Source organism: Lissotriton vulgaris, chromosome 4_1, assembly GCF_964263255.1.
Source record: "Lissotriton vulgaris chromosome 4_1, aLisVul1.2, whole genome shotgun sequence".
NCBI classification, from domain to species: domain Eukaryota; kingdom Metazoa; phylum Chordata; class Amphibia; order Caudata; family Salamandridae; genus Lissotriton; species Lissotriton vulgaris.
In genome coordinates, this window is record NC_141691.1 from 2,015,861,523 (window position 1) to 2,015,876,299 (window position 14,777).

A 14,777-nucleotide genomic window follows, 5' to 3' on the forward strand; every position below is an offset into this window, starting at 1 on the left:
TGCCAGGATCCTGGAGGTGGACTGCCACGGCAAGTGCTAAGGTACTCTTGTGCAATCCAAATGGGGGTGGTGATGGACGGAGCATCTGAACCAATCAAACACTCACACCCAGTCAACAGATCTGGGTTTAATCCATCACCGTTCTTTAGCCCACTCTGCCACCCTAGTTCAGACATGGCCATATGCAAATCAGTCTGACCCTGTGCCTCATGGGAACAGTCCAGCCCGAACAGCCAAGCCATGCCTTCCCTGGACCGGAAACAAGCTTCCTAGGACCGGTTTCTGGCTATCAGCCGTCTTCAGCCAGGATAGCTTGACTCCAGTGGTGTGGAGAGCATGGGATTCACGTCTGAGCATACCCATCCCACTCGGGGTTACAAATGCAAACAGTTGATGGACAGAATGCAGAACAATGTCATACATTCACCCCAGTACAGAGATCTGGGCCTAAATCCATCGTTTTTTTGCACTCCACACCACCCCAGTTCAGACATGGCCATATGCAAATCAGTCTGACCCTGTGCCCCATGGGAACAGTCCAGCCCGAACTGCCAAGCCATGCCTTCCCTGGACCGGAAACAAGCTTCCGAGGACCGGTTTCTGGCTATCAGCCGTCTTCAGCCAGGATAGCTTGACTCCAGTGGTGTGGAGAGCACGTCTGAGCATACCCTGCCAACTCTCGTGGCATGCCTGCGCTGGCGAGAGAGCCCTCGAGTCACTAACAGGCCCACGTAATGCCTTTCCCCTGCACCGCCAGTGCCCTGATCAGGACTGTCCCGGTGGGGACCCGTAGCATGGTGTCAATGTTTTCGGGCGAGGTGTGTTGCTGTTGCGCCACCCAGTCTATGCATCTCGTGTTTCCGTAAAAGAAGTAGGATCGTCCATTCACCAACACTTCTACCTGTGCAAGTACTTAGTACTTTGGCCATGTTCCAGCCGAAAGAAGAGAATGTAAAATTGGCGCCCGCTGGCCAATTAGAAGTCAGCAAATGAGAGTACAATAAAATCAATGAATGGTAAGCGATGCGCAGACCGCAAGCCCTTTGTTGTATGCAATAACCCTTGCAAGTGAGAGCGCATGCACCGTCGCAGGCGAGACCTAAACAGTGTCACACTGCAAATAAGGCAGTGTTGAACTTGGAATAAAATGCTGGATAGATGCTTTGCAAGGTACAGGTGATCGCATGCATCGACCCACCAGATCAAAAAAGAGCCAAAAAATCTGCCCACCCACTGGCCTGTCAGACCAGCTCTCTTGACAGTGCCAGACTACCTTGTATGCCACACCAACTCTGTAGGTCACAGGTTCAACTGCTGTCAAGGCTAATTCGACCTTTCATCATTCCAGTCAAGTAAATTTATGAAAACTATATTTCTAATAGTAACATTTATTATTTACAGTATTAAGAAAGCCCAAACTGGGTTTTAGGAAGCACTGTTGAAAAAACATTATTATTAGAGCATTATAATCGACTCTCCCCCAGCCTTGTTTGCCCTTCCAAGGCAGCTGCCTTTTTGGAAATGGGATTTCAATATGCACCAGCAAGCATCTGAAAAACAGTAACATTGAAAATAGCCATAATTATGTTGGAGTCGGATGCCTCAATACATATGCATACCATTTTAGTATTGTTGTGACAATATTGGAGCAGTAGAAAGAGACACAAAAATGTGTGTGTGTGAGTGTGTGCATATGTGTGTGTGTGTCTGTATGTACGCATGAGTTTCGGTAAGAGTGTCTGTGCGACTGTTTATGTGTGTATGCGTGTTTTAGTATGTTTCTATGTGTTTGTTTGTATATGGGAGTAATCTGTGTTGCAGTATGTATGTCTCTGTGCTTATGTCTGGCCCTGTAAGTAAGTGAGCATATGTGCCTGTGTGTCTGGCAGTGTGTATGTGTGTCTGTGTATTTGTCCCTGTGTATAGCAGTGTGTAGGATTGTCTGTCTGTGTGCAAATGTGTTTGTGTGTGCCTATCAGAGTGTACATGTGTCACTTTTCCTGTGTATGTTTCCAAATGAGGGCCTATCAGTGTGTTTATGTGCCTGTACCCGTGTGTGTGTACCTTTGTGTGTCTGGCAGTATCTATATGTACCTGTGTGGGCCTAGCAGTGTTTAGTATCTGCATCTGTGTGTGTATATATATCAGTGTGTATGCGTCTCTGTGCCTTTGTTTAGATGTGCCTGTAGTTGCCAATCAGTATTTATGTATATTTATGTGCCTGTGTTTGTGTTGTTTGCTAATATGTTTCTGTGTGTGCCTGGCATTGGGCACGCATGTCTGTGCCAACGAGTGTTTAGCACTGTGTGCATGCCTGTGCATGTCAGCAGAGTTTATGTGCCTTTGTGTGTATACATACCTGTTTGTGTCCAGCAGTGTACAGGTGCTAGTGTGGATGTGTGCCTGCGTGTATCTTGCATTTTTTTGTATGTGTGTATTTAGCAGTGTGTATGTGATTGTATCTGTGTGTGATTAACAGTGTGTGGGTGTTAATGGTTGTGTGTGTAGCAATATGTATGTACCCTGTATGCCTAGCAGTGTGGGTTGCTTCCTGTGTGTGTCTTGCCATGTGTGTCTGTACCTGTGTGTGTGTGTCTCTTACAATATGTATACATGTGTTTAGCATTTTGAGTGTGTCTAAAAGTGTGCGTGTCGGTGCTGAGTATAATTAGCAATTTGCACGTCTCTTTGCCTGCATATGTTTAGCAGTGCATGTATGTGCCTAGCAGTGTGCACATGCCTGTACTTATGTGTCTAGCAGAGTGTGTGTGCATGCATGTTTGTGCAGTAGTGCGTGTGTCTGTGCGTGTCTATCAGTGTGTCTCTGCCTGTGGCCGTGTATGCGGCAGTGCATTTATGTCGGTGTGTGTGTCACATTGTGTGTGTCTAACAGTGTGAATATTTCTGTCTGTCTTGCACGGTGTGTGCGGACCTGAGTGTTTCTAGCAGGGTGTATGTGAATGTTTAGAAGTCTAACTATGTGTGCCCATCAACGTGTGTCAGGTGCCTGAGTGTGCAGCAATGTTGTGTGTGTGATTACTGCGGTACCTTATTTATGTGTTAAACCCTCCTGTGCACTCTATCAGCTGATGCGAGGGATACAAGGCCCAGAGATAGCATTGTGCAGTCATATGTACATTCTGCCACAGACGAGCGGGGCGGAAAAGTTAATAATTGACCTCGTAAAGTAAACAATTTGAACTAGTTTGAAATAATGTCCAAAGGGACGCAATTCGTATCGCTCTATTAGCGGATTTTCTGGTAATGATGCTTACTTAGACACAGGCAGCCCCCGCCCCCCTCCCCTCTGACCTGTCAGTGCAGACGGCAGGCACGCGGGGCTTGAATGAGTGCCTTCACTGGGAGCAGAGGGCGTGCGCGAGGCGTGTCTCGTGCTCGGGGCTGTAGGAACCTTCATATTCAGCACCAGCGCCAGGATGCGCTTTCGGGCAGACAGCCCGCGCTTTATAAATGCAACAAACAAATCGTATTCATTTCTGATTCGAACCTTTTGTTTGTTTCGGGTCTATCAATGCTTTTCATGGTGTGTCTGTGCGTCCTGATTCCAGGCCATTGTGTTCACAATGGTTGTGACCAGGCGCGCAACACCCATTGAACTCACCGGGCTTCAGCCCCCCCCCCCCCCCCGTCGTGTGTGGCAGCCCGGGATGAGACAGATCCCGGGCACACACACAGCCGCACCCAAACTTTTTACAGGTCGTTTAAAGACCATTTGAATGGTAATGAGGCATTGTTATTGTTTCAGCCCTTGTAAGAGCCCCTGCAGCTCGACTCTGCGCTCCACTCTGCCTACTGATTAAAGTTCAGCCCCCCCCGAAATTTTTTCTTAGCCCCCCCCGAAATGTGGCTCTAGTTGCGCCTCTGGTTGTGACCCCGCAAATGACGCGCCACGGGACAGTGAAGAAACGCAGAAAGAAGAGGGGTCCTGAAAGGTAAAAGGAGCCCTTCCACCCAGGGGCGGATTGGCAAGGCGGGCATTCAGGAATGGGCCGAAGGGCCGGTGCCTCAGTGCCCTCTGTGGGCCGTTTTTTTTCTCCCCTGTCCCAGTCCACAGAGAGTGGACTAGGAAAGGGGAGAAAAAAAAACGGCCCACAGAGTGCACGGAGACAGAGACTGTCTGAGAAAATGAAAGCAGCCTCGCTGTGCGGCCAGACAGCGATTGTCAGCTCTCCTTCACCCCTACCCTGCCAAGCAATCAAGCTGAGGCTGGGCTGGGGAGGGGTGATTGTTTGCAATAATCGGCCTCCCTGGGGGCCAGGTATTTCTCAGGCCTTTGAGCCATTTGCACCTCGGCCCCCTGGCGCCCATGCAGCCCAGAAACGGTGTTAGTCTTAGCACCTCGCCCACAGCCCTTCACATTCAGGGCATAGTGGGCGAGGAAGAGTGGGTCTTGCTGTGGGGGCCTGGTGATGTTTGGAATTTTTTTTGTTTTATTTATTTATGCAATTTTATATAGCGCTGACTTTACTCGAAGGTGTCAGAGCGCTTCACACTAGGAACAGCAATAATACATGAGGAGAAAATTGTAAGTGGACAAATTACAAAAGCAAACGTTAAGTTACATGAATCAAAAGTGACAATAGTAAGCAAACAAAATACAAGAGGAGCAAACGATACATTACAGGAGGAAAAAGAGATATGTGTGCAGGTTACAAAAGCGTACAAAATACAAGTAGAGGTATAATACTGCAATTAATGGCAGACACTCCAGCACAAGAACAAACGTTACGTAGACAATGGTGGCACTTGTGCAAGTATCTAAAGCAAACAAAAGTGAGAGGTAGCAAACAGTGTGTTACAAGAGAAAAGTGACTTGTGCAAGTTACAAAAGGGTACCAAACACAGGTACAAGGGTAATACTACAGTAAATGGTAAATACTCAAACTGCCAGAACACACTGGGAAGGCACTTCCCATGCACCAGCTTCACCTCAGGCTCCCCCCTGGCTACCTGGCTACCTTGGATGACCCAGAAAGCTGTGTTTTGTGCTCCCCTGCCAGGACATTTTCCCAAGGCCTGGAGGGTTGATTAATTTACTAATTGCAGGGGCCTTACCTCTGTTCATGTGCTCCTGAGCTGAAGGTCTGGGGAGGGCTGAGTAGGTTAGTAATAGCAGGGGCTTTGCTGCTTTTCAGGTGCTCCTGTGCTGGAGGACTGGAATAATTTTGTGACAAAAAGGGGCCTTGCTATTTTTTTTAGTTGCTCAGCATGTAGGCCATTGTCACCTTGGCCCTGTGCCATGTGCAAGAACAGTATCCTCCCACTTTCATTCCTTGTCTGTGCTAATGGTGTTTCATGACAGGGCACGCCCCTTGAATGTGGGCCACGCCTCTTAAATATGGGCCACGCCCCTTAAATATGGGCCACTTTTTTTGTCAGTGCCCGGGCCGAATTGTGCTCCCAATCCGACCCTGCTTCCACCCCCCCCATGTCCTTTTCAATATTAGAGGAGCCGCTCAGTAGAGAAAACAAACATTTGTGTACTGCTGAAAACAACAAAAAGAGGAGCTACAAGCAACTATGTGGGAAGCAACGACGAGGAAAGCAACAGAACGGGAAGCAACAAACAAAAAAAACATGCATTGGCAAAGTAATAGGTCTCGCCTAAAAGACAGCTATTTGCTTTGTCGAAGTCCTTTAGCCATGATGCTTACCAGTAGTCGATATCACTTGACCAGCACTAGCTGCGTCATAGCCCTATTTTTTAGGTCGAGCCTAGAGCCAGCGCACGTGTGTTGCTCTGCAAGACTTATTGTAGAGGAGTAGGAAATAGAAGGCCCCCCCCCCCCACACTTTCCGCCCATATTTGTCATTGGCTTGTGTCATTGTCAGCCCTAAATGCTGGCTTCTGATTCGTCAATAGGCTTGTTAGTCCCTCCTTAGTACCGCCTGCTCTTCATTTGTCACCTCCCATGGTGACTGGCCCCTTTACTTCGGTTGTTACACAGTACATGTTATTTAGACTGTGAGCAATATTTTCTTTAACACCTTGGCTGTTAGAGCAATTTTCCTCCAGTGCGGAATTATTTAAAAGCCCCATGTTCATGACGAGCTCAGCTCGTCATCAGCACAGCTCCACTGTGCCTCATGACGAGCTGAGCTCGTCATGAGCATCGAAGGGGTTAATGAGGTTCTCCTACTGCAGGCACAACATGCTTTGGTGCGTTCTTTACTCCCCCCCCCCCCTCCACCCCCATTGTCGTGCCTTCTCCCCCGGGCCCCCTCCCGTTGTCTGTGCCTTTATCCCCCACCCTCCCTCCTGTTGTCCGTGCCTTCTCTCCCCCCCGCCCGCCCTCCCACCCATTGTCCGTGATGCCTACCATTTGCAATACAACAGCTCTCGCGTAAATGCGAGACCTATTGCATTACAAATGCTTGTTTTTATTGCTGGCGGAAAAGGAGGCAACACAGAGAGGTAGGACATTGGTGGCAACACAGACAACAGAGTGTGTGTAAAAAGCTCCTAGTGCTGGCTGTGTCACAACATTTATTTTGTTTTTGTTGCAGGGCGGAAGGGAAGAGCTAACAAGGAGGACGAATCAGGTAGGAAATACGGACAAAAGAGGTGGGAGGGATTGTCACTGCCCCAGTAATTGGGAAGTTCTAGCCTCGTGCTGGTCTGGTGCCAGGCTGGCACTGTGCTGCAGGTGAGCAGCAGTGCCCATGCCTTCCATGCTGCTCTGTTTCTGTGCTCCAGGGGAGGGGCACAGTACCTTGTCTCTTGCTGTTCTTGCTGGCTGTGCTGCAGCTGGGCCACAGACCAGGGGCTGTGCAGTACTGCTGCTTTGCTACTGTGTTGGAGGTGGGCATCAGTGCCATTTCCGAGTGATGTGGAGTGCCTGGTCTATTGCTGCTTCTCTGACACTATGCTGAGGGGAGGGGTGGCACTCAGTGCAGTCCCAGGTATTGGGCAATCATTTGTCTGCTGCTGCTGATGTTGTGCCGCAGAGTGGGGGCAGCAATGCCAAGCTGGGGGATTGTGGTGTCCCTACCCTGCTGCTAATTTCAGCAGCGGCTGGCACAGATCGGAGGTAGGAGGCAGGAGGATGCAGGTGGAAGGGGGAGGATGCGGGAGGTAGGGGCGGAAGCAGGGTGGTACGGGGGAGAAGTGGGAATAAAACAAATAAAATAAAAACATAACTTCTCGCTGCTTCCTCGGCTCCGTAGTCCGCCCTCGCAACGCCTTATCGGAAGCACACCCAGGTGGCCAGTCAGCTAATCACAACACTGCCTTAGCAGACTTGTGATTGATCTGAGCGCCGTGTTTCTGGGGGTCTGGGCATGTTCTCCATGTTGGCTGTTATGCAGCCTGTATGGAAAACATGTGAAGTACGTAAGACAGTTTGGGCGGCTCGAGAGGGGAGGCCACACAGTCACTGCGCACTTTAGGAGGGTGCCGCCAATCCTCCCCTGTCCCTGCCTCCTAACGCAAAGCGGGCGGAAGTAGGAGAAAACAATCATAATGAGAGTTACTATCATTTTATTTTTCCTTTGTGTCACTGCAAAAAAAGCAGTGAGGCGATGCTCCTCCGCCTTAGCGGAGGAGCCACCACTTGCTCATTTGCTGTGTTGTGTTGTGGGTCTATAGACGTGCCACTCCGAATGCAGGTCAGATACGGTGCAAAGCCGGACAACAGAACCTGATCTTTTTGTTGATCAGTACCTGGCTTGGTGTTCTGGTACTGGGTTGAAGGTGGGCAGCAGTCTCTTCCGCAAGTGGGCCCCTACTTTTGGAAAGGAAGTATAAAAGTGCAGGAACTCATTATGACGAAGTGCCCGCTTGCTACTAGGAAGTACTGGTACTCGCCCATTAAAGATAATGCATGTTTGCTGAGAGGTGCAGGTGCTCTCCTGTTGAAATTAAAGAAGGTCAGATACTCAGTATGAGACATTACCAGCCCAGTTAAAGCACTCGCGGTACCAATGCCAATCCCAGAAGTCCATGCAGTACCTGGCTTTTTGCTGCTCTGATGCCTATTGCAAAAGAAACAATTGATGGACGGAATATGGACAATGCAAACATTCACCCCCAGTCAAAAGGATCTGGGTTTAATTCATCATTCTTTTGCTCACCACACCACCCCAGTTTGGACCCAGCTGTAAGCAAATCAGTCTTGACCCTGTTCTTTATGGGAACAGTCCAGACCGAACTGCCAAGTCAGGTCCTCCCTGGACCGGAAACAAGCATCCTGGGACCGGTTTCAGGGCATCACCCTTCATCAGCCAGGCTAGCTTGAATCCAGTGGTGTAGTTAGCACGGGACCCACATATGGGCATACCCCGAAATCGTGCCTTCTCCCCCCAGACTGATTTGCATATGGCTGGGTTCCAACTGGAATGGCATTTTGAGCAAAACAACAATGGCTTAAAACCTAGATCTCTTGACAGGGGGTGAGTATTTGAAAAACTGAGTCCTTCGTCTCGTTGTGTTTGCAATGTCCTGTGGCCGAACAGTGCCTTGTACGTTGCCCCGAACTGGATACTATACTGCAATGGGGTTACAATTGCCAGTCCAGTGGCTGTGCAGTATGTGGCTTAGTGCTGTGTTTTTTAGGGGTTTAGAGCTGTGCCCATGAAGATGCAGCTCTCACACTGTGTTGCAGGTAAACAGCAGTGCCTGCTATGGCGGCTCTGCTGTTTCAGGTAGCCCCCGTAACTTGCCCCCTCCAGCTCCATGCTGTTTTTGTCTCTTTGCCTTATTGGATAATTCGGCTTAATATCCTCAGTCAGTGTTGCCGAAGTAAACATTTCCAACTTTCTCTGTTGCTCAGTAATTGATTGAGACGGTGGGTGTACTCTCAGCACCAGGAAACCTCCGGTGTCAGTGCGCTTTATAAATTCAGCTTAACATAACAACATACTCTCGCTTCGCAACAAGCACAGACAGGGCATTGAAGAAGGGCGTGAAAGGAGACCAGATAGAAAACTCCTTATCAGCAAGAAGCCCTGCCCATCTAGAAATAAATGATAAAACACACAGCTATTTGTGGAAAGCGTTTATGGGCATGTTTGGTTAAGCTCAGAACTTAATTTCAATATATGATTGGGAATAAAAGATACCCTGTCCCCTTTATATTGCGCTGTCACAAGTAATATACTTTCCAGGTGGTGCTCCCTTCTGTATTGACTTTGCTGAATGGAACAACCGGAAAAACGAGAAAAAAAGGGCTGTTGAGGAAGAAGCAGGAGTGGGAGGGAGAGGCGAAATAGCACTTGAATTGCGTTGGGAACAGCAGACGGGCACTGATTAAATTGAATCAATTGGTCCACACCCTACAGTAAGCATCAGAAGTGACATTTTGGCTTAACTACCCAAAAAAGGGATGCTTCAAAGAGGAGTGATGCTGAAGTGAACAAATGTTAAGGTATGGGACGGCTCCAAGACCTTTTTGTACACTATAGTGTCTCGCAAGCAAGATGTATGCACTGGCGCAGGCTTGATCCTAAAAATATATATTTTTACTCTAAAAGGTACCAGGTCCCAGTGTGAGCCGCAGATAAGCACTAAAAAAATCTATGCTTCACGTGTGCTTCAAAAGGACAAAAAGCTAAGAAGAAGTAATACCAATATGTGCTGTCCATTGAGAAGAAACTAAATCAGAGAGACAATGAAGCACAGAAATGTAATGGGCAGGCTAAAATACGCTTTTTAGTGTTAAAAATAAAATAAAAAGAAACAAACTGTTGTCAAAAGTGTTGGACCTGGCCCTGTTTGCAAGGTTATTCCCAAATCTTTTGCCTTCCTCTTCCTATTTCTCTGACCTTTTTTGTTGGCTTTATCACTCTGGGCAATATTGCTGACTACTGCTACAGTGCAAGTGCTCCCTGTCTAAACTGTAATTGTATTTGGTTTCTCCATGATTTGCCCATTTGATTTACTAGTAACTCCCTAGTACATTGCACCAGGTGTTCCCAGGGCCTGCAAGTCAAATGCTAATAGTGGGCCTGTAGCACTGATTGTGCCACCCACATGAGTAGCCCTGTAATGTGCCTCATACCCACCACTGTAGTGTCTGTGCATGCAGTTTGAAACTCTGATGTAGACCTGGATGTGTAATCACTTGCCAGGACCAAATCTTCCCTTTTAATAAATAAATTGTCACCTCCAAGGTACGTCCAAGACAGTCCCATTGGCAAAGAGCAGTGCATTTAAACGGTAGAGCAAGTACAGTGGTGTTTTACATGGGGATTGCTTTGAAACATTTTTAAGTGCAATTTTCCATTGGGAGCAGATAGAAAATTGAAGTTTGGAGTCTTGGAACCCTCAATTTAAAAATACATCTTTCAGTAAAGGTGGATTTTAAATAACATGTATGAAAAGGTCACTTTTAAAACATGAGCATGTATTTACTTTAACTATTCTGTGCCTCTGCCTGTCTCTGAATACACATCTGGGTCAGAGGGACAGTTGGGCTCCTGTGCATTCACTCTAGGCAGTCACACAGGGGGAGCCGAGGTGTGCCCTGCGTATCCTTATGGCCCATCACCCGGCTGATGGGCCTTCCTGAGCTAGAGTGGTGGGAGGAGTTGACACTGACACCTGAATAGGGCTGTGCTTGCCCCTACACAAAGAAGTCTCCACCCCCTGTAGTGTGTGTGTGTGTGTGTGTGTGTGTGGAGCCACGGCAAGGAAGGGCAGGGTTTGTGCACTACAAAGACCTTTCTTTGAAGTGTACTTAATCTAAAGGCTGAATTGACTATAAGTACTGGACCTCCGACACAATATACTCTGAACACTCCTGGATTGATGACATTCGATCCCTCCTGACGCTGCTGTCAGGACAGACTGCCCCTTTGCTGTTTGCTTTGCTGTGCCTACTTCGTGCTGCTTCTGTCCTGGGAGTGAAAGGACTGGGCTTTTCTTTCTACATCCTGCTTTCCAAGTTTCTCCAAGGACTTGAGTTGACCTTCACTCCTGTTGGAAGCCTCAAGGCCATCTAAGACTTCATCTGTCAGCACCAGGGCTGTTCTGCTGAGAGCACCGCTCTGCCAAGTGGTGCCAAATCCAGTTCTAGGCCCTTCGAAGTGAGTTCTGGTGCAACAAGAAGAAAAATCAATGCATCAGCTTCAAGCATCTTTCGGAATCAGGGGCATTATCGCATAACTTGCCACATCCCCGCTGCCTGCACTGAAGGGTGGTCCCTGCTCAATGCAAGCCCTGGCCTTTTGACGTAGAGCCTCCGACAAACCACCATTGCCTGAGTCTTGAGCACCACTTCACTGAAGTCCATGAACACACCGCTCCAACTCCATCACAGTGCCAACTGCAATGCTGTGAAATCGTTGCAGCGCAACCTGAATTTTGGCGCCTCATTGATGCATCGTCTCAGGGCTCCAATTTCATCATCAAAACCGCACCACAGTTAGGAACTGGGTGTTGTGCCCGCAAATAATGCATCACCTCCCCTGTGCTACGAATAGTCCCCGGATATGGACGGCTCAACGACTCCGCACTGCTTTAAGGATCAAACGCATCCCTGCCTACAGAGACACATCACTTTCTCTGCGCAACGCAGTCCCCGAGCTTCACCATGCCAACGACTTGCATAGCAGTAAAGAACCGACGCATCACTGGCTTTTTCAATGCTAAGCTCCCCTGCACCACACACCAGCTTTGACTTTCAATACGCACAACCATTAATTTCTGAGAACTATAACTTTATTTACATATGAAAATTCATATCTTGAGTTGTTAATGTCGGATTTTTGGTGTGTGGAGGTGTGTTTGTGTGTACACAAATACTTTGCACATTACCTCTGAGGATAAGCCTGGCTGCTCATGTAAGCTACCAAAGGGGGGGAACACGGGTTATTCTGAGGGTGTAACTTACCCTGATTTGAGTGAGGGTCCCTATTTGGACAGGGTGCACACAACTGCCAACCCATTTTTAACAGCAAGCACGATCCGTCGCAAGCAAGATCTAATGTCGTACAAATAGTTCCAATAGTCTGGACATGCAATTTGTCTGGCTTCCTAACATTTTTAAAAAGCAAAAAAACATCCTGCTTCACTTCCACGTTCCACCCCTCTCACCTCTTTTCATTTGTCCCTTCTAGCCCATTCAAAATACGGTATCTGTTAAGTAACAAGGCTTATCATGTTCTTGTGAGGCGTAGGATGGGAAAATGAAACCTGGCATAGCTTTCATTTCAGGACAGCAGGACTATCCCTCAGATTAGGTCGAACAGCAGCGTATGTTACAGAGACCTTACAGGTTTGAACTGTAGAAACATGCCTTGGGCAACAATAATCTTACATCTGGCCTTAGATATAAGAGTTAGTGATAATAAAGACAAGAAGGGCTATCAGTGTATATCACTAAATGTCTGCACGTGGCCCAGGTGATACCTGTCAGAGCAGCAAGTGCCCTCTGGCCCTGAAGAAATGAAGACAGCATGAGAAATATACTCCCCCAGCACAGCTGGAATTAACATTCCAATATCAATGTTAAGAATATTTTCAAAAACACAATAAGCAGTGGTAAAAATGTGGCATACGCGGAGAAGACGCAAACCACGACTGCAGCACAAAGAGGACAGGGAAAGATAAAGCTGCTCTCCATGACATTTACAAGGAGTGTGAAAAAACATGTGTAACGAAAGAAGAAAACACCCAAAATAACAAGAGAAGAAAAATATGGGGAAAAGTAGGTTGATAGTAAGTATCTAAAGTAGGCGACAGAAGAAGGTTTGAATGCGAAAGAGATGGAGAAACTTGGAAAGTGATAGGGTTGTTTCTATGGAATTTCCTTGAAAGAAAACTCTTTAAAATGATTGTAGAGAGGTAAAAAAGGACAATTACTGGAAGTGAACTGCACTATCCTTGGTCTTACAGCGAGAAAGAGAAAGCTTCAAGGGAGAGAATGGTTCCCTGATGTGTCAAAGCCGTAGCTACAGCCGTTGTTCCCTGTTGAAGAAAGGAGGCGAGGAGTTTGGCCAAGCAAATATAAAAAGAAGAGGGCGTGAGGATGCAAGAACTCCAGCCGGCCTGGATGCAGCGGGGCCTGCTGGGTATGAGCAGTGCAGCGGGACATATTTTCTTGAGATTCAGATTATCTGTGAGAAATAGTCAATTGTGTTAGAAGATATACATACATGTATGTATGTATGTATGTATGTGGTATTTGTATAGTGCAAACCTAGCTGACAGGTGTCAGAGTGCTACAGAGGGTCACAGGTACAGTCCGCATGTGAGGGAGGGGTACCAGGGTTCATCGTCATGTCGGGCTCTTTAAACACGTGTGTCTTCAGATCCCTTCATCTGGAGCAGGGTTGGGCGGTCTTGATGGACACAGAGTGATATATCTACCAAGCGATGAAGTATTTTCATGAATATGTGCATCAGTTCTACATAAGGCTTTCTGCTAAAAAACTTTCTAACAATCTCTAATCTTTTTTGCAAAAAATACATATATTTATAAAAGCAATGCGTCTGTGGAAAGAAAAAAAATAGGTCAAAAGTTTTTTTAAGCTAAATGCAGCTGAGTGATAGATTATGTTTTTACTTATGTATTCAATTTATTTATAAGATTATTAATATGCCAATGTTTTGTCCACTTCGAAGTAGAGAGGATAGGGAAAGGGCAATGGAATTGTAATATTTTGCGCACTTGGTAAAGATCTAATCTTAAAAGAGGGAGAGCCCCAAGTACATACTTGGGGTTGAATATTTCCTTAGTTTCTTAACGATTTTTTGAAGAAAAAAGAAAGTAGAAAAAGGAAGAGAAAACGAAGCAGGAGGAAGCAAGAAATCAGAAAGAATGGAGAAATAAACAGATCCAAGTAAGGCTGTCCATATAGAACCCCAGCATAGGGAAGAACCAGGTAAGTGCACAGCACTGCACAGCATCACACAGCATTATGTAACATAACATCAAAAGCTCAGAACCCTCAGAAGGGGGGCGTGGGGAGCAGAGTGGATTGCACAGAGAGGGGTCGGCTCACTGGATGCAGACAAGGTCTCCCCACAGCTCGGGACATCCCACTGCAGGGTTAATCCGCAGGGAGGGAACAAGGAGCAGGGCTGCCACTGTCCACACACGGATGTTGACTCTATACGTCCTTTCAAGGCATCTTAGTCCTCTGGTGTGTGTGCAGATGGTGCAGCAACGCGCCCTTTAACCAACCCATCCCCAACACTGTGAGTACAAAAGCAGCCATGAACAGATATGTGTTGGCAGTCCTAAGCGCCATCGGGTTTGGTAGACATGGAGCTGAGGCACAAGGAGATGAGGACATTGGCCCAGTGTCACGTGGGCAACTGCACGTTCAACCCGGGGGTCTGTGCCCACAATGCTCTAGAAAGCCACAGGACATGGGTCTTTCAGCACACCCCATTCTGTGACCCCGTCACAGGCGTCCCGTTCCTCACGCTTTCCCACAACTGAGGAAGGCACCACAGAGGTAAGAAGACCATTGGGTGGGAAGACTGACCGATGACAACCTAAAGTGACCCGAGAGGATGTTGACGCTCCCCTCTGATCTTGGAACCAACTTTCCAACCTTTCATTTAGCAAAGGGTTTCTGGAGGCCAGATTAACGGCACGGCCATCTCTACCAACACCAGCAGATGCGACAAACGACGAAGCACATGTGTGTTGGTGCACAAAGGTGACCACGGCCACCCAACAGCCTTACCACAATACCTCCATACTGACCACTTCATCGGTAGGAAAGGCATGAATGCAAGGGAGGCGAGAACAAGGAATAGAACAGTTGTGTAAGAGTGTGTGTGTGTGTGTGTGTGTGTGTGTGTG

General features: G+C 47.5%; 2 protein-coding genes across 2 annotated transcripts in view; both read right to left on the minus strand.

Moving 5' to 3' along the window:
* The window catches only part of LOC147724882 (alanine aminotransferase 2), a 1,140,553-nt gene that overhangs the window by 769,222 nt on the left and 356,554 nt on the right, over positions 1-14,777 (minus strand). The gene's annotated exons all lie outside the window — the stretch shown is intronic.
* The window catches only part of PPP1R16A (protein phosphatase 1 regulatory subunit 16A), a 267,171-nt gene that overhangs the window by 68,993 nt on the left and 183,401 nt on the right, over positions 1-14,777 (minus strand). The window lies entirely within an intron of this gene.